This window comes from Callospermophilus lateralis, chromosome X, assembly GCF_048772815.1.
Source record: "Callospermophilus lateralis isolate mCalLat2 chromosome X, mCalLat2.hap1, whole genome shotgun sequence".
NCBI lineage: Eukaryota > Metazoa > Chordata > Mammalia > Rodentia > Sciuridae > Callospermophilus > Callospermophilus lateralis.
Window position 1 is genome coordinate 108,776,492 of NC_135325.1, and position 27,677 is coordinate 108,804,168.

Genomic DNA, 27,677 nt, shown 5'->3' on the forward strand with positions numbered 1-27,677 from the left:
AGTCTTGAAAAGTAACAGACCACAATCATGGCATGGCAGCCACAGGAGAGGACAAAATGGAGATGGAGTTTGTTCAAAGCATCATTCCCAGTGAACTGTCATTATTTGAACTGCGTGGTGACTGCCTAAATGACCCTATTGTTGAGCATGTCTTTATTTGCACTGATATGGAACTCATCTTGTGCAAAAGTCCTTTCCCTAGGGGCATTTGTTGAAATAAATTAGAGGAAATTATTTTACATTGCTGCTGCCTGAGATGACGGGACAATAGATGGAGAAAATAATAGGCTACCCAAAATGTTTAAAGGAAATTCTGGGGGATGAGATTTCCAGAAGGGTTATAAAAACTTCTTTATGTTCCTGGGGATCTAGTAGGCCACATTCAAGCATAGGTCTTCTGTATATTTCCAAAGATATACCATACTCATTCTCAAGAAAGATTGGAGAAGGCCCTATGTCCTCACATCTGGCTGACGTAAAGAGTCTATGTAAGTAGGACATGAAGGTTAAGGTAGAGTTGTTAAAGGAAAATAGAAGAATCATGCCTTGTTGAATAGCGAATAAAAGGAAAGATGTAGAAATTATATTTTAAAAGGGGTCAAATAGATATTCTAGAACATATCAACCAAGTACATAACTTTGGTGAAATGGGCAAATTCCTAGAAAGACTCAAGAAGAAACAGAAAGTGAATAGACCTATAAAAAGAGATTGAATTTATCTTTTAAAAAGCCTAGGACCAGATAATTTACTGGTGAATCGTATCAAACATTTAATGAATTAACATTTGAAGAATCCCTCATTAACTCTTCCAAAGAATAGAAGAGGCAGTACACTTCCCAAATAATTCTGTGGAGCTAGTATTACCCTGATTGCAAAATTAGACAAAGTCATCATTTAGGAAAATAGTATTTGGACTCCAACATTATACCACATACAAAAATTTACTCAAAGTGGATAAAGACTTAAATTTAATTGACAAGGGTATCTATAAAATTCATAGATGAAAACATGAGTGTAAATATCTGTGACCTTGAGTTTGGAATTGTTTTCTTAGACATAGCATTAAAAACACAAGAAACCAAAGGAAAAAATAGATGAATTACACTTCATAAAAATCAAAGCAGTTTTGTCCTTCAAAGGACATTATTAAAGCAATAAAAAGATAACCTATAGAATGGGAGATAATATTCTCAGTCATATATAAAAAGGATCTAATATTCTTAATATATAAGGAACTCTTAGCTGGGAGTGGTGATTCATGCTTGTAATCCTAGCTACTCAGGAGGCTGAGACAGGAGGATCATAAGTTTGATGCCACCCTATGCGACTTAGTGTGATCCCATCCTAAAATAAAATTGAAGGAAGGACTTGGGATGTAGTGCAGTGGTACAATACTTGGCTTGCATGCACAGGGGCCTGGGTTCAACCCCCAGCACTGAAAAAAGATACTATTATATAGATGGATACAGTCTGATGATGAGCCCCTTTATAGTTTGTCACCTGATGCTGATATTTAATTTTACTCCCTTTTTCATAGTTTGTTGCTATTTGTGTGTCTGTTCCTACTTATTGTGCACACTTAAGATGAGTCTCAAGATAAACATGGCATATAAAACCCGGGCTGGCTACCATGCAACATTACATACCATTCTAGCATAATATTCCTAATCCCATACAGGAATGTCCCTGCCTTCCCAATTTATGAAAAGACTCAGAGTACAGGATATCGCTACATAGCATAGGATGTGTAATTGAGCCAGTTGTGGATCTTATTTTACTCACTGTCAAAAAATTCTTACAGGCTGAGGGAGTACCAGATGGGTTAAAAAGGGAAAATATATTAGAGTACAGCATAACTCATTTTCACACTCTACTCATGCAAATAGTAAAACAAAACAAAATAAAACACTATGATATTCAACCAGGCACCATTCCTAAAATTGTATGGGAAGCAGTGCCCCTGGTAGGCAGCAGCATTGTTGTAAGATTGCTCTGACTATAACTTCAGCCAAACTGATAGCCACAGTACCTCTAAATGAAGACATCATCTCTGACCAATGCCTTGGGTATCTCTGATTGCCCTGCACTGTAGACAGACCTTTGCTGATTGGTTTTAGCAGAAGTTATAATCAGAATGGCTCTGAAACACTTCTGAGATGAATTTTGAAAAGGGTATGATTGAAAGAAGAGAAAAATCAGGTGAATTGAGAAGAGTTGTGACCCCTGAACAGAAATAGCACAGAGACTCATCTTGCACATTTTCCTCAGTGACAGCAGTATTGGACATTGCTGGCAGCCCAGCCCCTATAGATGCTATTTTCACTCTCTTCACCAATCTCTTCTTTTGGTCAGTTTCTTAAATGTCCGTCACAACTTCTCACACCCAAGACTGAATTCTCTCTTTGCCTATTCTATTAATGAGGCAACAACACTTTGACAGCTTGTGATTTTTTCCCCTTATATGTGCACAGCTCCAGCTGCCCTACAAAACTTCAGGCATCATCTAACAATGGCTTTGTCCTGCTGGCTTGTCCCTCCATGTGTATAGACTCAGAGACACAATGGATATCAGATATGGTATAGACAGTATGATAACTTAGGGCAATTCCACCTTTTATAGAGATCTAAGGCCCAGAGAAGGGTGGAGACTTACACATGTCCTGCCTCAGTTCTACCTTAATTGAATTTCACTCTCAGCAAACAGATTTCAGAAGCTCCCCCAAATATAATGTATTCTAAACCCCAACAGAAATAGTATCTAGATGATTTTCTGTTTTATATTTGTGCTCCCCTCACCTGCCAATAGTGTAAATAATTGAGAAATAGCTGTTCTCTTGCTCAACAGACCTCCAAGAATTGTAAGGCAATCCAAAGGAACTTTATGGTAGACATTCTCACAGCTACCACTTTGTTTGAGGATAGCCCTTTATTCCTCACAAAGTACTTGTCCACACATTACATTATCACAGAGAAGTTTAGCAATCAGCTTGGGAAGGAGAATATCATACCTATTTCTACTAACTGAGTTGCCAAAAGGTTAAGTGAAAGCCTAAGGCCACAAAACTAGTAAAGAACAAAAGAGGGCCTTGAAACCAGGACCTATAATTCCGAAGTCTAAGATGATTGCTTCAAGTCCCTGCTCGAGGAAACCCTTTAAGAGTAACTGATGATCAAAGACAAAACTAAATGAAGATTAATAACCTTGTTTTTCTGATATGTGGATGTTAACCCACAACAAGAGGGAAGGGGAAGAATAGAAGTTCATTGGATTAGACAAAGGGGAATTAGGAAAGGGAGAGGGGATGTGAATGGAAAGTGGAATGAATTGGACATCATTTTCCTATGTACCTGTATGGATATACCACAATGGGTTCCACCATCATTTACATCCACAAGACTGGGGTCCTAATTAGAATAAGATATATTCCATGCTTATATAGATATATCAAAATAGATTCTGCTGCCATGTATAACTATAAAGAACAAATTAAAATTTAAATAAAGAAATAAAATAAAGAAATGGTGGTCTTTAAGAAGATGGGATAAGTAATGAATGAGAAGATAAATACTGGCCAAGTGTTTTCTCTGTGTTTCCCTTAACAATGAATAGTCTCAAGTAATATCTGAACTGCACTAATGTCCAGCTGGACGTGGGGATTAAAAAATAGGACCTGCTTGGCTGGGCATGGTAGTGAATACCTGTAATCCCAGTGGCAGAGGCTGAGGCAGGAGGATGATGAGTTCAAAGCCAGCCTCAGCAAGTCAGCAAGGCAGTAAGCAACTCAGTGAGACCCTGTCTCTAAACAAAAATAAAAATGGTTGGGGATGTGGCTCCTTGGTTAAGCACCCCTGGGTTCAATCCCCTGTACCAAACAAAACAAAACAAAAACCCACAGGACCTGCTTTTATTTATGATTAAGAATAATGATGATTTTGCTTGAATTGTATCTAAAAGTCCCAAGTTTGAACTCTAAAAGTGTCCTTGAATTAAGGATGAGAATATCCCAGACTACAGTCCTAGCTCTACTACTCAGACTGCATGCCCTTGAAGCTCCCTTCTTTTTTATAGGCCTGTTTTCTTGCCTGTAGAATGAAGAGGACTGCATTAAATAATCACTTTCAATTCTGACATTTTATAATTCTCTGAACCTAAGAGCAGGACTGGTGCAAGGGATGGACATTAGATCTTTGAAATAGAGAATGTCTCTTTTTCTATCATCCTGACATTTGTCCCTGGAGATATTTCAGCAGTCACAATAAAGTTAAGTAATACTGGCACAAGAACTTTGCTCCTTGTGCCACCATCTTTTAATAGGTTTCAAAACTGAGAATTTTAATGTGACAAATAATACTGTAAAATAAAGAAACAGCCAGGTGGAGGCCACACATGGACTCCTGATAGTCACTATCATGTCATACAAGCTACAATCTATTAGGAGAGCACACTACCTCAGGCAGTTGGGACCAAGAGCAGATCTGAGGGTCAGGACACAGAGACTTCCATTGATTTCAAATGGTGCCCAGAATATTGTAAATATAAATAATCTTGCCACTGCTACTAATTTACCTTGGACAAATCATTCAGTCTCTCCATAACATAGGAGAATGTTCAAAGAAAGCTTGTTCCAAAGAGGAAAGGTGCTTTTAGCAAAGAGGAAAGGTTCTGTCAGAAAAAAAAAAAAAAATCCCTACTGTAACATCAGATTCGTCCCATGTGGGAGTTGCTTGCACAAAATGAGTGACTTCTATTACAAAATGTTGGTAGACCCAATTATGATGGTTCCACAGTTTGTATGGCAGCTGCACAATCCCATTTGGACTAGGGACACCTGAAACATATTGTTCCACTTGAAGAAAAATCAAATTACTTCGTTTTTGAGTCAATTTCCAGGGAGTGAGAGCCATGTCTCAAAGACGTAGGTCCAGAGGAAAGGCAAGTGTGAGAAAGAAATGAATTACTGTGAATATGACTGGAGAAGAAAGGGAGGAAAAGCAACACTTGGCTACACATAGCTGGTGTTAATAATTCTTCCAGCTCTTCCAAGGAGTCAGCCTCCAGCCTTTTATCAAGAGGAAGAGAAGCAAAATGAGATTCTCGCCCTTTGCAGCAAGGGCACAGGTACTACCGTCAGTAACACTGCCATAGTGAACAGGCAGCTCAGACAACTAGAAGTCCAATAGCATCCTGGGGAAAAGACAAGATGATGATTAGCTTCCTTTATATTGACTTTCCTTTAGCAACTTTTGATTAACTGACAAATCAGCAGGCCTCTTGCTAGCGTCATGAAATCACATATATCTGGAGCCAAAAAGGGGGAGAAAAACCCGACACATGAGTGCTCTATCTACTCAGTTTTATTAAAAACTCATTGCTTGGTGCTAAGAAATATCACAAAAGATTGCTTTTCTAATAAAGGCAATCTCTTCACTCTCCGTTTGCTTATCTAGGTTTCTCTAATACACAAAACAGTATCTGCCTCACGTCTTGCCATCCTGCCAGAGCTAATAACATACATGAATCAGAAATGGATTGTTTTGATCTGAAAGTTGGCAGCACAATAACAAAGGAACACACTAGCATTCAGGTTGCAAATCCTCTCCAAAAGGCCACTGGGTAGGGCTCCCTTAGGGCACTGCTTCAAATATCAACTGCAAAATAGGGAATCCAAATTAATGAGTTATCATAAACATTAAAAGAGCAAACAATTAATGATAATAAAGACACTCAAGAAGCAACAACTACATGGAGCTAGCATTCAGTTGAAGGATCACTTCATAAAAATATGCCTTGGACAAATGTCCAGAGAGCAAACAATGCTCTAGGACTTCCCTGGAGTCCTTTTGCTGTCACCTCCACATTCACTTCTCTAATCAATCCTCTACCCAATGTATCAATTCTAGCATCTTCTCCTGGGTTACTTCTTGGTAGGCAGTCACACTCCTCTTTGTCTCTCCCTTCCGACTTTTGATTCAAATATATCTTCCCTCCTTCTTCCTGTCTCCATACTCATAACTATTTATTTGGCTCCCATTTTCCAAGGAAGATGCTTCGTCCCTGGGTGGCCTTGTTCATTACCCTCTGTGCTGTGGCATCCATGTGTTCTTATCAGGAACTCCCTCCAGACCTAGTTTTCTGACTTCTGGATGTGTCCCACTCTTTGCTGCTGTCAAATAGATAGTTCCTGAATTTGCTCCCAGGTTACAGAATTGGCAACATGAACCAGAAGACAAGAGACTTCACTTGAGCTCCTGAAATAAATATATCTGGTCTTGGCTCTCCTACTTGTTCTCAAAGGGAAAGAAAATATTCCACTCATCTTCAATTTCCTCATCTGATAAAGGAGGGACATAATTAAGTTCTGTTTCATGTGCTTATGATGCAGGTTATAAATGAAAGAATGTACATAAAGTACCTAGAATGAAGTTTGATCTATAAAAGACACTCTATAAACAGCAGTTCCCACTCCCTCTTACTATATGCCCATCCTCTTGTCCACTCTATAACCTTATCTAAATCTTTAAAAAGTGATAAACTTACCTCTAACATATTTCATTTTCTTCCTTTTAACCTCTCTTGCCAAAGCTGTCTCAGGTTTCCTGTTCTATATATGTATCTCTCCTTTCTGATCTGGTTCTCATTTTCCTTGTTGGTAAAAGAATCATATTAGACTAAAGGATCTCCAAGGGTCTTGTAGGCAATACCACTAAGACCACAGCCTATGTTCCAATGCTTCCTAAGCAACCAAGTGTTCTAACTACTACCTCATGAACAGGTTAGATAGTCATAGCATGTCATCCAGGAAATTGCCTTGCATGAAATTCTTAAGAGTATTTCATGTTGTTCTGGCTTTTTCTGGTCAAGAGAAAATACATGAGAAATAGTTCAAGGAAAGACATTTGCCATTTCAATAAAATTTCTGCAAAGCATATACTTATTACTAAAATCTAGATCAAGCCTTGGTCTCTTGATTGGAAAAATGAAACTGCCATATGGTACTTCTCCACTCCAAGGGAAACAAACCCTCCAGTTTCTCTTTATTTGTTTATGAAAGTTTTATTGAGTTTCCACTTTTAATTCCTACAACATACCCTAAAGTCAAGAGAAAGGCGTGAGCCTCTGGTTCTCCCCCCATGCATATAGCCATACTGGCATGTCACTGGTCTATGTAGCAATGCAGACCCTTTTGACTTTACTTTCTAGATATGGTAAAGATTCGCCTCTGGAGACAAAGCAATCCTGTAGTAGGTTTTCCCTTAAAATGAAATTGTAATCTATTCTTCCTAATGCTTTTTTTGTTGTTGAACTGGAGATTTAACCCAGGAGCACTTTGCCACTGAGCTAGATCCCCAGTCCTTTTTCATTTTTTATTTTCAGAAAGGGTCTTGCTTAATTGCTCAGGCTTGCCTTGAAATTGCAATTCTCCTACCTCAGGCTCTCCAGTTGCTGGGATTTCAGGCATGTGCCACCATGCCCAGCTAGTGCATTTTTTTTTTTTTTGAAGGAGAAGGGAAGGGAGAGAAGGAATGAAGGGGAGAAGACAAATGAGGAGGAGAACTTAGATAGGAAACATAATTACCTTTTAGGATATATTACTCTCAAATGTGAGCCAGAAGTCATTGTATAAATCACCGCTGGTATAAAGAGTTCATTTAAAACCATCGCCAGGGGTGGGGATGTGGTTAGTCATAGCATACTTGCCTAGCAAGTATAAGGCTCTGGGTTCAATCCCCTGCACAGAAAAGATCCCAAAATCAATGAGTTTCCCCAGCTCCCTTCCTCTATCTTAAAGTCTACCAATCCAGTCTGGTGGCTTCATAGTATCAAGTCCAGGCAAGTTTAGCATCTCCTTAGCAATATTCTCTTTTAAAAAAAGATTAGCTATAGCTTGAATTTTTAAGCTTTGAATCCAATTTGAGACAATAAGTACACTTTATGGAGGAAACTAGCAATTAGCTATTTGTATGCAGTTTATGATTAAATATAATCTGAGTCTTCAAGGGCAACATACTGCTGTGCATTAGGTTTCTACCTGTGACTTCATGAAGGCTTCTTAAGAAAAACTGGTGCTCATAAAATTCAAGTAGAAAAATTATTAATGATGTTAAGGTCTCTTAATTAGTTCTACATTGCCTTAATAGCAATCTAAAAGCAAGGGTGCAATTTTATAGAAAGCAGTTTCTTTAGAAACAAGACCAGCTTAAAAAAAAGGAAACAAGAAATAGGACCATTCCCCTGAAACCTTTTTGTTTGTATTTTCTGGAAGTAGTCCAGTCATCCCAGATGGGAAAGCTCCTATTTGCAAACTTCCCATACATGCTGTAGATGGTCCAGTGTGGGGCCTGACCTGGGTAGCCACCATGTTGCCTTCTTGTTGCTAAAGCTAGCTAGAGTGGAGCTTGGGGAAAAGCAATATAATGAAGTTCTGTCTGCTAGGGCTGGTGTAAGGTCTCAGGATCTGGGAAGATTTGTAGTGCCCAGGACATGCATCTGGGCTGATGGTTATAAGTCCTGAATCACAGTAAGAAAGACCCTCTTTCTTTTATTATTCTTTAGCCTCCACCCAAGCCCCTTCAGTGTTTAGAAGAGCATTCATTCAAGAATTCCTCCAGGACTTCCCAGGTAAGGTTTGGTACTACACCCTTAATCTGTGCTCTGGGAATGCCTGTGCATAGCCTCTGTTTCTGTATCCCTCACCAGACTATGAACTCTTTTGAGGACAAGGACTGGCTTTTTACATCTATCTTTCCATGTCATATACCCAGTGCAATACATATCAAAAGTATGCAACAAATACACAATGAATATATGCAAGAAACAGTGACCTTGATAAGATTGGCCGCCAACACTTAGCCAAATATTTATTTGCTGCTAAGAAAAACCTTATCAAATGAAATCAGTTCTCTGAAATTAACTAGGCAACAAAATAATCTTCATACACATTTCAAACATTTAAGAAATAGCATTCAAATGTTCTTTTCTACCCATATTTTAAGCATTAGTTTAATTAACACTGACACTTTGAAAGTCCTAGAAATAATCAGGATCATTAGTGTCAGCCTGACAAAGGTATGAAGAAAGTTTCTGTAATATAGCCCAAACTGCTTTCACAAGATTGTCTAAAAATAAATAGCTCACTGTGAAATTTATGACTTGCTTTATATATTAATCAATGGTACAGTGGTGCTCTAACAAGGTTAAAAGTGTTCTCTGATTTCCATTATAAAGATAATTTCAATCAAGCAAACAAAATAGAATCATTCCTCCTGGCTCAACAGATACCTTTTGTTCCTGCCCATCCATTTCATGTAAATTATATATGCTGACCTTTAATTGGCTATAACTGGAGCACATTTTGAACAACACTTTTATATTGATTTGCTTAGGCTTGTGCAAGAGTCTAAAACAGAAAGGAGACTGACAATTTCTATTCACTATTTCTATAGTGAGCCAGCCATATTTCATGAGTTCTCCTCATCTCAACTGCATATTTATATTTGATTCCTTCCTTATAAAAAATTTCTCAGGTAACTTGTACATACACAGATCCAAAAATATCTTGCAAGAAATTTCATCTTCTGCCTATTTTATTTCTCTTCTTTACATAAAAGTGCTCATAACAGTCTATGCATTGAAATCTATACTAATAATGCATCTATTGTGATTTCTACAAATCCTACAGTAAAAAAGCAAAGAAAATCAAGAAGCATCTTAGATGCAGTTTGAATATTTTTAGGTAGAAGACAGAATAATTCTAAAGGAAAACCTTAGAAGCATGCTCACTATATCCTATCAAATAAATGGATGATACAGCAGAAATAATACTGGCCTGATTGTCAGAAACCAGAGGTTTCAGCCCTGTGTTGACACTAACTGGCTCATCTTTGGTAAACCCTTTGTCTCAAATCATATGCCTCAGTTTTCTCATCTTCAAAGTGAAAAGACAAGACTAGATCTTTAAAGGTTTTTCCAAATGTCATTCTCTGACAAATATGTAAACCAAAGAAGAAATAATTTGGAAGAAACCCAAACTTTCATACCATCTCTAGAACTCATAGGTAAAAGGCAAGAGAGACCAAGAGAAGAGAGAATACTTTGTAGGATCAGAAATAGGGAGGAAGTTTCCATAACCCAAGGTCAGTACAAACCCATGGTTAGTATTTCCCCATGATTTTTAAAGAACACATCATTAAGGGAAGCTTGTGAATTGGGAGAATACTTCTAGAAGTGCCTCTGACAGAGCAGAATCTGAATTTACATGGGGCCTATCCCAAGAAAAGAGTTGAAACTTCTGTGGTCAACATCTTCTTTTATGGACACATGTGCATGTGCCAAGCAGGATAATTTGTCTATATTTCTACACCTATTTCACTTTCCCCTATAAGTTGATTTTTCATTTGGCCAATTAACCAAGCAATACAAAGCAAACATCTTGAAGTATTTACAAACTTTCCCTTTGATCCCAGAACTCACAGATGCTACAAAAGTACCCACTTAGCATTTGTTTTTCCTGTGTTTACAAAAGGCAGCCATATCTCATTTGCTTTTTCTAATACTCACTTTTCTACTTTACTGGCTTGTTCTCCACATTTGACCAACTAAATCTTCCTATCCTGGTTTGAAAAGATAGAACAAGGAATGTCTATCTTGTCTATGTTAAGCCTTCCTAGATGCAGGGTTGATAGATTTGTTTCCTCTTTTTTAATCCCAAATCTGTTTTGTTCTGAAGAGTAAAGCTTCCTAAATAAGGCTGGGCAATGTAGCTCAGTGGTAGACCACTTGCCTAGTATGTGCAAGGCCCTGAATTGAGTCCCAGCACTGCAAAATTAAAACAAAACACTCCACAAACAGATGTCTCCACTTGCTGCTTCTTAAAAATTGCACATTATCTTGGAAGTTAAATTCAATGTAAGTGTATCATTTTTCCTCTTGTGCTGTTGCTTCAAAATCCAAGGATGGGGCCCAGGATAGTTGGCTGGGGTGGGCATGGGTAGAGTTTCTGGCTATTACCCTAAACTGGAAGTCTAGATGTTGTATTAGGTGTGTGAAGGAAGGAAAGGAAAAACAGACAGGATATTCACATGCAAAAGAATTAAGCTGGGGGCTGGGGTTGTGGCTCAGTGGTAGAGTGCTCACCTAGCACATGTGAGGCTCTGTGTTGGATCCTCAGCACCACATAAAAATAAATCAAATAAAATAAAGGTATTGTGTCCAACTACAATTAAAGATTTTTTTAAAAAGTTAAGTTGTATCCCTACCTCAAACCCTATACAAAAATTAACTCAAAATGGATAACAGACCTATTTGTAGGAGATAAATCTATAAGACACAGAAGAAATCACAGGTGTTAATCCTTAAATTTGAATTAGGCAATGGTGTCTTAGATATGACACATAAAGACAAACATAAATTGGGTTTCATAAAAATTATAAACTCATATGTTAAAGGACATTATCAGGAAAGTAAAAAGACATCTGAGAAGTGGGAGAAAATATTTGCAAATAATGCTTTTGATAAGGGTCTTACTAGACCTAGAATATGTCAGAACATATAAATTATTCTTATAATTTAACAATGAAATGTCAAATAGCCCAGTTTAAAAATTGAAAATGGCTTATTAGCCAAAGAAGATCTGAGATCTGACTAATAAGCATACAAAAATTACTCAACATTTTAGTCATTGGGGAAATGCAAATTAAAAACATAGTGAAATGCCACTTAAATCCACAAGATAGCTGTAATCAAAAAGACATAATAACAATTGGCAGTGATGACATAGAAAAACTGAAGCCCTTTTTGGTAGGAAAAGAAAATGATTCAGCTGGTTTAGAAAAGTTAGACAGTTCCTCAAAAATAAATACAGAGTTATCATATGACCTACAGTTCTACTCCTAGGTATATTCTCAGTGCTGGGGATTGAACCCAGGGCTTCATGAATGCTAGGCAAGTGGCTCTACTACTGAGTCACATCCCCAGCCTGAAAATGTTTATATGTATGTCCACAGAAAGATTTGTGCAAAAATGTTCATAGCAACACTATACAACTAAGAAGCAGGAAAAAAAGCAAAAGATGTCCAATATATAATGACTAAACAACAAATATATATATAAATTATATGTATGTTTATATATAATTTATAAATTATATATATATATTAGATAGATAAATTCAGCCTTAAAAAGAAATGAAGTACTGATAGATGATGCAACATGAATGAACTTTGAAAACTTGGTGCTAAGTGAAAGAAGCCAGATGTAGGAGGCCATATATTGTATGATTTCATTTATATTAAATGTCCAGAATAAACAAATCTATATAGTCAGAAAGTAGATTAATGACTGACTGCCAGGGGTGGGAAAGAGAGGTGAATGGGGGACTGGGGCTGTGGCTCAGTGGTAGAGCACTTGCCTAACATGTGTGAGGCCCTGGGTTCAATCCTCAGCACCACATATAAATAAATAATAAAAAAGAAAGGTAAATGGGAAGTGACAGCTAATTGGTTCAGAGTTTCTTTTGGAATGTTAAAAATATTCTAATATTGATTATAGTGATGATTGCACAACTCCATGAATACACTAAAAACCACTGTATTGTATACTATAAATGATTGATTAGTGAATTGCATTCTATGAGAATTAGATCTTAACAAAGCTATTTTAAAACAAAGAAATAATGAGGTATAACTTGCTACTAACCCAATGGGAACAAATCATTGGATTTGAAATTAAATTGATTTAATACTAAAAGTTGCTCTAGACAATGGAATATTATTAAATACTAAAAGGAAATGAGCTATCAAACTATGAAAAGACCTAGAGGAACCTTAAAGGCATATTAGTAAGTGAAAAACCCAAACTGGAAAGTCTACATACCAGATCATTCTAACCATATGAAATTCTGGAAAAGGTAAAAATTTGGAGAAAATAAAAAGATTAATGGTTGCCACGGGTTAGTGGAAGCTGAAAGATGAAGAATTAGAACAAAAAGGACTTTAGAGCAGTGAAATGGTACTGTATGACACAGTGATAATGGATACATGTCATTATACATTTGACAAAATCCAAAGATTGTACCACACCAAGATGAAGCCTAATATAATCTATGGACTTGGGGTGATAACAATGAGTCAAGGTAGGTTCATCATCTTTAACAAATGTACCACCTTAGTATGAGACGTCAATAATGAGGAGCATTGTGCGTGTGGGAGGCAGAGGGCATATGGGAACTCAATAATTTCTGGTCAATTTTTCTGTGACCTTAAAAGTGCACTGAAAAGTGAAGTTTATTATAAAACAATAACAAGAGAAGGTCAAAATAAAAGGTGCACTTATTCTTACTCTTCTGATTTTGTTGGGGGAGATTCATATTGTGGGGGGAAGATCATTGATGGCTCCTCATTATCCTAAGGATGAACTCTTTAACTTGATTTGAGAGAAAAATCAAAGAGCAAAAAATTAAATATCCTCACTATCCTAAGGAAGAACTCTTTGGCTCCATTTAAGAGGAAAAATTAAATCCCCACTCTATGTAATACATTGTATACTATGGGATGAGGAGAAGAGACTTGTAGTTTCACATACTAACACGTTTGATTTAAGAATATAGTAATTAAACTATGGTTGAGACCTAATGGGGTTTTCTCTATTTTCAAAAATTTAGTTTGAGACATTTCTATTATGCTAGCATGAGTGGGGCAATGATCATGTTAAATAAATACCACAGACGACATGTACCTGGAAAAAGTCATTTTCAAAATGCTCAGATTAATTTCCCATCTTCCTCACATTCTCCTAAAATACCGTTAGCTACTTCTCCCCTTGCTTTCTCCCTTTCTTTCCATCAAAGAATACAGTGGTAACCTAAATTCTAAGAATCAGAAAGGAGTTGCCATTCATTAGAAAGGGGAGAAGACTAAATAAGGCTAAATAAGAACCAACAAGAACATTTAGAGATCTAATAAAAGGTTAATGTCTAAAACAAGGGGATGTCATTAAATTATCCCGAAGATATGTACTAGACATCTATTCATTTTCATATCGACTTAAATTTAATCATCATTTAACAGTGGTACCCAGCAAAAGCAATTTAGGATTATACTGCACAGTTCACACTCCAAAACAAAGGAGCCATAAACACAGCTTGAGTCCTCCCTCTACTCCCAAGGATTTCAGCACTAAACCAGAACAAAAGAAGATGAATGCTAAAAAAAAATCCCCATCGGGAATCCAGATATATCACACTGCCCTTTATTCGTGAAGTCTTCTGTGAAGACCACTGTGAGCAGCTGGAAAACGTGTGTGTTCAACTTAGTCTGCCTGGCTTGGAATCAATCTACTTGAACATCTGGGGAAACATGATTGATCTTCCTGGTTATTCATTGCAAGGGGTAGGAAATGGAGGAAGAGGCCTATAGCCATAAAGACTGAATAAGCTTCTTCAAAGACACATGAAGTTCTGAATGCAAAGACTAATAGAAACTTCAAGTCTTTTGGATAAGTATGGAGGATGTGGCCAAGTAGCCTCAGATGTTGAGTCATTCTAATGTTAGGAAAAGAATCCAGAAATTCTGCTACAACCCAACTAGTTTAACTTTGTGAAAAAAAATGTTTAAGTGCTAGGAATTGAACCTAGAGGTGCTCAACTACTGAGCCACATCCCCAGCCCTTTTTATCTTTTATTTTGAGACAAGGTCTCTCTAAATTGCTGAGGGCCTGTCTACATTGCTGAGTCTGGCTTTGAACGTGCAATCTTCTTAGGCTTAGATTCCCAAGCTGCTGGGATCATAGGCATGTGCCATCACCATATTTGTGCTGTGAGCTCTTAACATACAGCACTTGTCATAGGAGATTGGTAAATATCTATGGTGTTTCAAATGGAAAGATACCAAAGGTAAAAACCCCTACATGAGGGAACACCTAAGGGAGAAAAAGTTACTTTGCTTTGCAGAGGATGAAATGGATCATGTTACAAGATCCTGGGGGAGATCTGTGCTATTAAGGGCTAGGCAGTGTTAATTTATTTGTAGTAGATCTATGAGGCTGGCATTTTCATCCCCATTGGATAGTTGAAGCATTGAAGGCTCATGAAGATTATATAACATTCTCAGGGCCACTGAGATAAGGAATGGCTGAGTAGAGAGTCATACTCTTAAATTCACAAAGCTCATGTTCTTTTTCCTACATCACACAACCTTTTCTTACTTCATTCCTTTCAATGCCAAGCTGACCCATTGCTGTGCTGAAAATTTTGACCTGAAAACTCTCTTTGTGGCACTATTAAAAATGAATGTTGGGTTGGGGTTGTGGCTCAGTGGTAGAGTGCTTGCCTGGCACATGTGAGGCACTGGGTTCGATCCTCAGCACCACATAAAAATAAAATAAAATAAAGATATTGTGTCCATGTATAACTAAAAATACTAAAAAATGAATGTTTATTGTAATTTATTATTCCTGGCATGTCATATGGTCTTTGGTCAATGATAACCAGAGCTGAGACAATTCTGAATGAGGCCTTTTAGAGCAGAACAGTTTGAGTCATGCATTAATTGTTTTAAATCAATGTATTACAGATTCAGGATAAACAGTGGGGAAGGAAATAGACTTTAAAACTTTATATGCACAGATGTGTGAGGGAAATGTTTCCACCAGTGTGTATTCTTTCACCCTCTGTGATCTGGGGATTGTTAACATCCTTTTCATACTGGTAGGAAATCTACCATGGATTCTATAGCTTCTGTCAAGTTTGATTATACCAATTTTTCACAATCATTGCTTTATTTTTAATCAGAGTAAGGACACTAATTTAGAATCATGCTTTTTTGTCTGAAAGATGTTATGTTTGGAAAGTTGTGAAGAGACTACTCAAAGATGATTTAAAATATTCACAATTTAAAAAAATCTGCTATGAGGTTGCTACAGTCAAGATACCCATTCATTTTTGCACAAATTCAAATATGTCCAATTTCTAAAAAATTAAAACCCATTGACTCTTAAAAAAAGAAACCCATTCATTTTGCATTAAGAATTTGTTAAAGGGAATGAGCAGTTGAGTAAATCAGAAACTCAGTTAACAGGAACTCCTTCCATGTTTGGGAAAAGATCATTACATGGCTTAATGCAGAATAAGAAATCCACAGAGCTTGGGATTTCACCGTTTTTGGATTTCTGATCTGAAAGAGAGAAAATGTAAGTGCTATATATCTTTTAAAGCATCTTATAAGACTAAGCTCATCAAGAATGAATTTTTAAAAATAAAAAAGAAGGTAAATTAAATAGGCACTGATCCTGGGGGAGATCTTAGCTCCAAGCAGATTTAGAAAAATCTAATTAGGATTAATTAATACAAGTATGAGGAAGAAAAGTTAAGCCCATTGGAATTTTCCATGCAATTCTCAAGGCCACAAGTAGAAAACAGGATGAATAATAACTGAGAGAATTGGCAAGAATGAAAGGCCCTGAGCAATTTCTGGCTCCCATCCTGCCTCCTTCCCACCAACTAAGAACCTGCATCCAAGGCCAGGCCCTACCCATATATTCTTTTTTAAAAAATATGTTTTAGTTACACATGGACACAATATCTTTATTTTGTTTATTCATTTTTATGTGGTGCTGAGAATCGAACCCAGTGCCTCACATGTGTGAGGCAAACACTCTACCACTGAACCACAACCTCAGCCCTCTGCCCATATATTCTAAGACTGGGCAAGAGATATACTTCAGGAACTCCTGCTGTAGAAAGCAGCTGAAGCAGCAGTGTTGTAACTGGCACCAACTTCCACGTCTGTGCCTCAGTTCTTTAACCAGAATAATGGTAATGATAATTCTCTTCTCCTTAGGGTTATTGTAAACACTAAATGGGTTGATCCATGTAAAGAGCTTAGAACTGTGTAAGGAGCACAGCAAGTGCTTAAGAATAACTGTCACCATCATCACCATCTTCCTCACTGTAAAGAATAAGAAACTGACACAGGGAAGTTGCTTTTCCAAGGCCACTAACCTATAGCAGAAGACAGAGATCCTGTATCAAAATTCTGATTATGATGCAGAGCAGGTGATTTCATAAGGTTCAATATACACTTCACTATTTCTCCCTGCAACTGTCATAGTGACTGAGATCCACCTTTCTTCCCTTTTAAAGAGTATTCTAGTAATATTTTGCAGAGTGAAGTAAGTTTGTTTCTCAAAACAGTGAACACATTAGAAAACCAGGAGAAGCAGAAATAGGGCGTCCTGTGATGCCTAAACCATGATCCAACATCATCACTCTAAATGGAGTATAGGGCCCGAATGCAATATGGAGCAAGACACCATTCTGAAGGAGAGGAAGAAGGGATGGGCTTAGAATAGGAGTTGGCCACAGGTGTGGGACTGGCAGCTAGACTGAAGGGAAAATGCTTTCCAAGATTTCAGAGGAATTCCTTCACAAATGCTATGCTTTTATGTTTAATCTTGTGAAACTGAACCTCTCACTTAGATCTGATCATTTATAATTTTCTGCAAACATATGAGGAAACCCACATCCAGAACTGAGAAATAACTATATGCTGACAAGTTGATTTCTGGGCCAAATCAAAGTCCCCTTCAGCTGTGCTATACTAGATTTAATGATAAAAATAATTCACAGCATGAGTCTGAGTTAAAAAAGAGAGATCCATCTATTAACTATGTAAGAATACCAAGAATGACTTTTAAAAATCATATGTATATGTATATATAATTTTTTTCCTTTGAAAAAAAAAAGATAGCACATTAACTTCAAGCGGTGCTTGGGCTGCATATTTTATGAGGTTTATTTGTACTGCACATCTTTGATGGGCTCTATTTGTGGCTGAAAGTACAAACATACTGATTACAATCACTCTTTCCTACATTTAGGAACAAAATTAATTATCTGCAAAAAGCAGAAAGGCTTAGATAGACTCTCAGTCAGTAAATGATAATAGACAGCACCCAAATATAATGACTCTGTTTCCTACTTTATCTGTTTTAGGCATTCTGAGTGGAATGAAAAAGGGAAAATTAATTCACTTTCTAAATATTCTTCAGAAAGGATTTGAATTGGGTAATAAGAAGGCAGCAGCATTAACCCTCCCCCTACACTGCAGTCCCTATGAAGTAAAAAAGCAGCCTGACTGGATTATGCCCTTCCTAAAGGGGCATTTTTAAAGGATATTAAGAAATCTGTGTTTTCACCAAAACAAAGGTTATTTGTTTTTCCCCATTAATATTCCCCCCAACAAGGAATGGAATGGTAAACAGGAAGTCCTAGTATAGTGCCCCAAACTTGGCACTTAGCAAATCATGGCTACCGCTAATGATGAAGTTTGTATTTTATCTTATAAATGCTGTAACACACTGGAAGTCATTTGCCCAGAATTTGCTCATGTTGGCGTTTTTGAAAACTCTTTATTACAGCGAATATTAAAATTGCCTCTTCCATTGATGGAATTATTTTACTACAGTGCAGCTTCTTTCCAAAAAAGGATCTGTGATGTTCAAAATATGTTTTCAATTTTTAAGGTAGGAGCAGGAGAATGATCCTTTTAAGAAGTGGTCCAAGTTAGAAAGCATTTTCTGCCAGTGACCAGCATAAGATAGCAACATGCATAGGCCTAAGAGGCTAGTGAGCCAGGGTTACCTGTGGCACTATTGTGAGTAAATGAGTGGCACTACATATGCCAAGTAACTTTACTCCAAGTGGAAAAAAGGGAATCACAGAAGAATTGTGTATCACACTGTACACATGACACCATGATTTTTGAAGCATTTCAGTTTTTGTAATGATGAAAGTGAGTATCCAGGGGCTTTTCCACCCTCACAAAGTAGAAGGCTGCTTTCACCATATTGTGATTGCCTGGCTATCTAACATTTTCAAAAAAGGGATTGTGGACTCCCTCATTGCTGTCCTGGGAGCACACAGGTTCTCAGAATATCAGGTCATGGGGAGGTCTTCCTGGACTTCTGCCCTCTTGGGCAAATAACCCTGACTTTCTAACCTTTCTGAATGTACTCAGAGAACAAATCAGTCCTCCCTGTCATTCCCAGCAGACACGGATAAGAATCTGTTTATTACCCTGTGGTCACCTTTGCATCACCTTTGAATGCAGTAAAAGAGAAAGCTTCCTTCAGTCAAATCACTTAGCAATATAAAACTCCCAACTCCACAGCCTGAAAAAGCGAGGAAGGAAAAGACAGAGACAGAGAAACAGAGAGAGCAATAGGGTAGTAGCCAGAAGCCATCCAACTGGGTTTACTAAACCTAAGGAGAGGCAACAATCAGGTACCCTTTGATACCTTCTTTGTATTCTCTGAACAGGTAACAAAATTGCCACTGTTCTCAGTCTTTGGATGTGTCTTCTGCTATGTGCCAACAGGTGGCACATAGCACTTCTTTTAGCCAACCAGTTGGAGTTGAGCTAATTATCTTCTAACTTCCAGAGTACCTAACCTTTGGAGGATCTTGCCTGGTCTTCCAAAAGCCTTTAGAATGTGGGAGGCTCTTGCAGCCATCTAACACTGGGAGGCTGTGAGTTGGAAGACAATTCTCCACGGATATCTTGTGTTTTTGCATGCCTTACAGAGGCAGTGACTTCCCTTTGTTCCAAACTATTTTTCAAATGTCTTTGTATAGTGAACATCCTTGGAAGACAGTGTCTCTTTTCAGAGAAAAGAGTACATGGATTTACCACCCACTATAATGCGACTCACTGTGTGCACAGGAGTCATCCAGCCCTTTTTGACTTACCCTGTGGGAATTGGGGCTTGCAGATGTGACACAAATGCGTATACTCTGCTACTTCCATTGCTGTGAGAAATAAACAGATCACCATCTGCGGAGTCTCAAGACTTTAACTAGCCCCCATGAAATCATGGCATCTGTTAGTTGCCACCTAACTTGCAACTGGGACTAAAATCCGAGATCTGTCACAGTTCTTGGAGAACCACACCAGTCCACAGACCACGAAAAAGAGAAAGAAATAACACATAACAAAGTAGAAATAAAGAGAAGATATAAACAAGTAGAAATAATGCTGTAATGGTTTGGATATGAAGGGCCCCCCCCAAAAAAGCTTCTGTGTTAATGCAAGAATGTTTAGAGGTGAAATAACTACATTGCAAGAGCTGTAACCTAATCGATGCATCCTAGTTCAATGGACTAGGTGGTAACTTTAGGTAAGTAGGTGGGAGATGGCTGGAGTAGGTGGGTCATTGGGGGCTTGTCCTGAAAGGGTTCATCTTTCCTGTGACCCCTCCCCTTCTCTCTCTTTCTCTGCTTCCTGGACACCATGAGGTGAACAGCACTCCTCCACCATGCTTTCCTGTCATGATGTTGAAGTCAGATTTAAAGATAGGTAGTTAGTGTAGTTGGTAAATCAGGTCTAATATGGAGTACGATAAGGAAGATGGAGTCTGATCTGAGCCCAGGAAACCAGAACAACACCTGGGGAAACTGAAATGTTAATGACCCCAAGGCCCAGAACCCATCCTAAAGAACTGTTAAGGAAGTAGCTGCCAGCAAATGGGGGGGGGGTGCTAATCAAACCACTCCAGGCCCTTCCTGCCCAGATTACTCCTCTCTGCCCCATCAGTTCACCAATCTCTCACCTTTTGGCCTTCCTACCTGCATCCCCCATCACTGCAGGATAGAGGGAAACAAAGAACAGGAATGTGGGAGGACTAAAAGAAGACCTTAGATATATAAAAAAGGAAAAACCTCCCTCTTCCACGGATTCCTCCTTCTTCGTCAGGGAGGAAGTCTTTTCTGCTATGCTTTAATAAAGCTTCCTCTCTACACTTGCCTCAGTGTGCTTCTCTGGTGTTATACTTCAGCATTAGAGGAAGCAAGAACTTGTCACCAGTAAACAGCGGTAACAATGTTCTATTTCACCTTGGGCATAAAGCAATGGAGAAGGCTGACTATGGACTAAACCTCTGAAAATGTAAGTGAAAATAAATGATTTCCTCATCTAGGTTGTTCTTGTTGAATATTTTGGTCACAGTGATAAAAAGCTTACTAAAATACATGTTGCCACTTCTTGCCAAGACAAAAATAAGCAATTCTAGGTTTGTGAAGAGTTCAACCAATTTCCTAATATGTCACATAATATATATATACATATGTACATATACATATATTTGTATAAAATTGCAAGATTATATTAAACATTATAAAAGCTTTTCTTGTGTGATTAATTTTGGAACTTGCCCTGAAATTAACATTAGTGTCTAAAAGGTGGTGCCAATTTTTATTTTATATTCTTTCAATAAGTAGTTCATCTGTGTTTAAAAACCCTTTCCAGACAGAAACCACCAAAGCTATTTTTGTTGCCAATAGAAGAAAAAAAAAGGAGAGCAACCAATAAACATCTTTGTCTTCCAGAAATGGACCTCATGTAAAGTTGCTTACTGCAGTTCTGGTACTGACCTGCAGACACTAATCCAGTAGTGAGCCATTGACTTGGTTTTTGTCACTTTCAAGTCACTTGGTACTGAAAATGGCTTGTATAAATTCAGACTAGGTATTGCTATCTGAGACTAAAAATATGAAAGTCCAAAATGATAGCATGTGGAGAAAAACACTGACAATTTGACACCTGAGAAATGACCTCAGCCTTCAAAAGTGGAAAGGAAAGTAACGCTAATCTTGGAAATTCTGATGAGTTACACTCACTCACAGAGACAGCAAAATATAAGAATTTGATAGAGTGAATTATTATTGAGGATCAACCAGAGAATCTTTCCTGGAGCTTCCTACCACACATAAATAAATACTGACTTCACTGATGATATCTTGAGAGATTCTAGCAAGGGAAATGGATGTACTTATATATTAGAGTATGTTAGGTTCTCAAGAGGCAATATTACTTACTATCCAAGGAAACCTCATAATGAAAATCTGGATCTGACCTTAATATTCAGAGTCAAAGGCAAATGCATTAAAAACTACCTGTTGGGGGCTGGGGTTGTGGCTCAGTGATATAGCGCTTGCCTAGCATGTGTGAGGCACTGGGTTCAATTCTCAGCACTGCATATAAATAAATGAACAAAATAAAGGCCCATCAACATCTTAAAAAATATTTTTAAAAAACTACCTGTTGGTCTAATGGGTAGATTCTCAACATTGCAACTGGAAGATAACCTATTCCTAATCACAGGCACTATTCACATGGATTCTAGGCAAAGCCCGAGACCTATGTGACTGGAACTTCCTTCACCTCCCATCACAAACACTCCTTCTTCTCTTACAAATTACTTTGTGCCTTTAAGTGTTAGGAAGATTTAAAAAAAACCCTCATTGCCTTTTAGTACTTCATTGGGAAATTCTACAGGAAAAGTCTCCAAGGAAAGAGAATGAACTAAAAAACTGTGCAGCTGGAAAAACAGTAGAGAATAATGCAGGATATTAAATAATATAATAAAAAACCATTTAGCTTGTGTTTGGGGAATGAAGAGTCTAGTGAGGAGAGAGTGAAACTATTTGAGAAAATAATATAGAGTAATGGTTTAAGAGAATGAGTTTTGGAGTTGGACAGATCCAGCATTGAATCCTAGCTCTTCCACCTACTACCCAAATGAGTCCTGAATGCAGCAACAAGGTCATTCATGGTCATCTTTCCAGATACTCCCTATGACCCCCGATGTCTACCATAGTGGTTCCACAATTAGATGCTCAATAAAAGTTTCCTGAAATGAATCATCTTTCAAATAGTGCTAAAATGGGTACTACAATGAGTACAGAAAGGGAGAAATAGTAATGGTTCAAAAAGTTGCAATTTTGCACAACATTCAAGGGAAGTATTATAACAAGACAAGGTCATGAAATCCTAGAGAGGAAGCACTGACACAGAGACCTGCCGAGATGAATTGATAAAGCAAGTACATGAATACAGGTGGCAAAACAAAGTGCAAACATCCTTTCAAGGATATGTGAGCAATTGCTTTGGGGGAGGGGTAAAAAAAGCAAGCAAATTTGTAAAAGTTCTGAGAAACTTTCTGTGCAAGGATTAAACATCCAACACGCCGATTATTACTCACTTAATAAATGAATGAATTTTATGTGAAATATGCAATGGCTATGCATGTAGTCTACACATAGGTATATGGAAGGACACTCAAAATTATTTTCAGAATAAGAACAATCACTTTTTGGTGGTACTGGGGATTGAACCCAGGAGAGGTCCACCACTGAGCTCCATCCCCAGCACTTCTTATTTTATTTTGAGACAGGGTCTCACTAAATTGTGTAGGCTGGTCTTAAACTTGCAATCCTTCTGCCTCAGTCTCCCGAATTGCTGGGATTATGGGTGTGCACAACCATACCCAGAAATTAGTTACATTTAAAATTTTTTTCCACGTTTAGATGGACACAATATCTTTATTTTATCTATCTATTTATTTATGTGGTGCTGAGGATCCAACCCAGTGCCCCAGGCAGGAGAGGCAAGTCCCTACCACTTAGCCACAACCCTTTAGCCCACATTTTTAAAAGAAGGGAGTTGTTCAACAATTTGAGTGTTACAACAATGCTGAAAATATATGCATTGCAAACTGCAGATATCTGTAGTTGCTTTAAGGTATAAAATGTGGGATTCAATAATATGCTAATAAATTTAACAGTGATACTTTCACCCAAATACTATTAAAGACTTACTCAATATTCACTTGAGCCAAGATATTTATCCTAGGTTGTAAATGTATATGAAAAGCCAACACAGACCTATTCACAGTCCCTTACTAATACTTTCTGGACTTTTCAGTATAATTTTTCTCTCTCCCTCATTCCTCCTCCTATGCATACACATATAGTTTCTAATATTTTTCTTCAATTTCTTTGGACTAAAATAACATTAAGAGATCATGATACTTAAGAATAAGCTTAAGGGTCATGTCTAGAATGATATTCTGGGCATGTCATTCAATGGTATTGCCTAGCATGTGCAAGGCCCTGGGTTCAATCCCCAGGACTACAAAAGCTAGTTTAAGAAAAACCCATTGTCCATTTGACACTTAGAATTATGTAGTAAGAAAGCTACTGATATGGGGTTTAGTGATTACTTATCATGTTCCCAAAGCTATCATTTCAATTATGACAAGTTCTCTGGTCTCTCCATAGACATATGGATACTTACCACCTCCAGGGGTGCAGCTACAGACAATACCCCGACAGTTGTCTGCATGCCTTCACTTGCTAGTCTGAGGGACTGATAACTATCCTAGGAGAAACTAAAACACTAAAAACCTACACTTATAAGCATGTAACAGTGTCACATTCACTTAGTAGGCCAAAACATCGATCACAATCTGGGATGGATAGTAGCCACTAAAAATCCCTGCTTGGCAGACCTAATCTCATACTAGCTAAAAACATTGGCCCAGCTTATCGAGCACATTTTGAAAGAGGTCTCTCACTACATTCCCAGTACCTATCCTTTTCCTCGCCTCTTCCCTCCCCAAATCCCCTTCCTCTACTCTACTGGCCTTCCTTCTATTTTCATGAGATATCCTCCAGTTTTTTTTTTCTCTCATTACAACTGCAGGACTGACTGGCAGGGTTTTCCATTTTATCACAACAAGAAGGTAAAGGATGCTCCAGCAGAATCTCATTAATGCTTTAGCTTTAAGTCAGGTTTTGCTTTGGGGCATTATGTAGATTTGTTTACATGAACAGAGTTCTGCAGTCTACCCAGCCCTCACTTCCTCTCATGTCTATAAATGGCCCTGCCCCTTTATGGCCCATACAGAACATAGGCTGGAAAGCACATGGGCAATGATTCTCCCACCCTCATCATTTGATACATATTCCTTAGACTTGGTGAAGTCTAAGGAACCAGGCAGAATTTACATTCACTTTCTACTTCAGTGTGGGCATTCCCAGGGGATGGCAGACTTCACACTCTCATAACCAGCTGGGAGCTGGGAGCAATCAGGCCCTTAATGGCAACAGAAAGGGACTGCATCACTGAGCACCTCTTGACAGCCAAGACTTTTCCTCCTGAATGATAATGACATAAAATGTACTCCCCTTACACGCATATGTGCACATGTGCATGCACACAAGCGCGCACACACACACACACATACATACATGCACCTAAAATGTAGCAGGTTTGGAAACCTGAAATAGCTATCTAACATAAGTTCAATATGTCTTTGCAAAATCCTAATGGAGCTTCTAGAGTGAAAGTCTGGAAGGGTCCAATGGGGGACAAAATGGTAAGACAGAGTATTAGATTGTAGCAGCAGAAGACCTTAGATTCTACTTTTGGCTCTTTCATTTATTATCTAACTTTGGGTAAGCCTCCCAGAACTTTATTTCTTCATTTGTAAATCTATGAGATTCAGCTAGCAAATTTCTCACAGCCTGTTCAATAATCACATTCTAATGAAATTTTCACTATGGTAAAATTTAGTCAGTTACACGTCTGTCCACCAACAAGAATTAAGAACTATGTCTTGCGTAGTTTTGGATACCCAGCACCTAACAAAAGGCCATGCATAAAGCAGAGCTTAATAAATGTTTACTCAGTAAACTTTCATGTCTACAGCCTCATCAGAACAATGTAATTAATTCCTTACCAGTTCCCCCACTTCATATTTTTTTCTGTTTAACAGCACTACAGAGCCGGGCGCGGCGGTGTGCACCTGTAATCCCAGCAGCTTGGGAGGCTGAGGCAGGAGGATCACGAGTTCAAAGCCAGCCTCTTCAAAAGCAAGGCGCTAAGCAACTCAGTGAGACCCTGTCTCTAAATAAAATATAAAATAGGGCTGGGGATGTGGTTTGGTGGTTGAGTGCCCCCTGAGTTCAATCTCTGGTAACCCCCCCAATAAAAGCACTACAGGACACATTTTCAAGATCAACTATGTGGCTGTCAAATGACCATTATCAAAGGCAACCTTTTGACTTTAACCTTTTCATCTTATTTTTCCTCTTGCTAAAAGCATTTTTACACTCCTGGTACCCTTGCTTTCTATCTAACACACAGTGGACTCTCAATCAGTATTAGTGAATGAACATATGAATGCATTTATTTTTCATTTTTCTAGTTCTATGAAATTTACTTTTGCATAAGGACCCAGAATCTAGCCTCAAATTATAAAGCAGTCAAGGGAATAATTAGCCACTGAAGAACACCATCGTTAGGGCATTTCTGTTCATTTTACTGTAAATTTTTTTTCAGCAAATGTGTTTTAAATGGCTAACATTGTGAATGGGGCAATTATAGCAGCCCCATAAGTAGCCATGCCGAAGGTTGCATCATTTCTGTCCTCCTTCCTCATTTAATTCACCAAAGAACCCAATTACCCCTATCATTTTGTACTTCCAGAGTTAAAGACAAGGCTAAATGGCCCAATCTGTTCTCCACATTCTGGATAAGCAATGGCTCAGAATACATAGCAGCTGTACTATATAGAAGCTAAACCAGGCCAACCAAGCTTGGGTTTGAATCCTAGCTCCTCCCACTTAACCAGCTTTTAAAAATTATTATAATTAACAGTACAAAATAACAGGATTTTTGTGACAAATTCACACATGCACATAACATGCTTTGATTGGGTCCACATCCTTATTTCCCTCTTTTCCCACTTCCCCTCCCCTTGATACTTTTCATGTTTTCTACTAGTTCCCCTTCTATTTTTTTTTTTTTTTTTAGATTCCACATAAGTGACAAAACCCACTTACCTGGCTTTGAGATCTTGGACAAGGCCCTTAACCTCTCTAAGCTTGATTTCCTCTAGTGTAGAATGGGAATCATATTATGGCCTATCTCATGGGTTATTGGAAAATATTATATATACCAGCCAGCAGAGTACCTGAGCTGTACTAGGAGCTCAAGAAGGATAGTATGTTCTACTATTTTGCCACCTCCTCCTAAAAACCTGGCAGTATTCAGGAATCAGTACCTCAAGGGGATCTGGCTGGTAGCTCTTGGCTGACTCTGTTCTGCATTGGAAGGGTACATTCTGTGGTTTTCTGACAAACAATGACTGAAACCAAGAAACTAGCTGATTCACTTCCAGAAATGTCCTTTCCCCAACACAAATCCCATCAGGCTTAAATATTGCTATTATCAAACCTAATATATATATATATATATATATATATATATATATATATATATGGAAATATGGATGTTTTGCTTTTCTTATATTCTTGTGTAGGTTTAGTTAGTGGGTATTAGGTGGGTCTTTTGTGCTCAAATTCTTTACTCAACATAGCAATGCAGTATACATAATTAAGAGCACGAGTGAAATCAGGATCAGAAAGAGTGATGATAACCAAATTAAAGGGAGAACCAATCAATTTCTGAATTGTGGCTCTTCCACTAACTAAATGGGTGTCCTTGGACAAGCTGCAATTTCACTAAATTTCAGTGTCCTTGATTATAAAATTGAGATAATACCTCCCACTTCACAGGATTGTCATGACAATTACTAAAACTGACAATAATAGTTATAACAGCTCACATTTATTAAAGACTTACCATGTGCCAGACAGATACTAAGTGCTTTAACACATGCTATTCTCTATGAAGAAGATATTCTTTTTCTCCCTATTTCATGAATTGGGAAAATGAGGCTCGTAAAGATAAAATGGCTCCCCAAGGTTCCACAGCAAAGAAGTAGGTGGAGCTATAACTCAAAACCAGGTTTGATGACTCCATAGCTTGCAGTTCTAAC

General features: G+C 37.9%; 1 protein-coding gene across 1 annotated transcript in view; it reads right to left on the reverse strand.

Annotated features, from left to right (window-relative positions):
- Gpc3 (glypican 3) overlaps positions 1–27,677 on the reverse strand; it is a 391,686-nt gene that overhangs the window by 151,689 nt on the left and 212,320 nt on the right. The gene's annotated exons all lie outside the window — the stretch shown is intronic.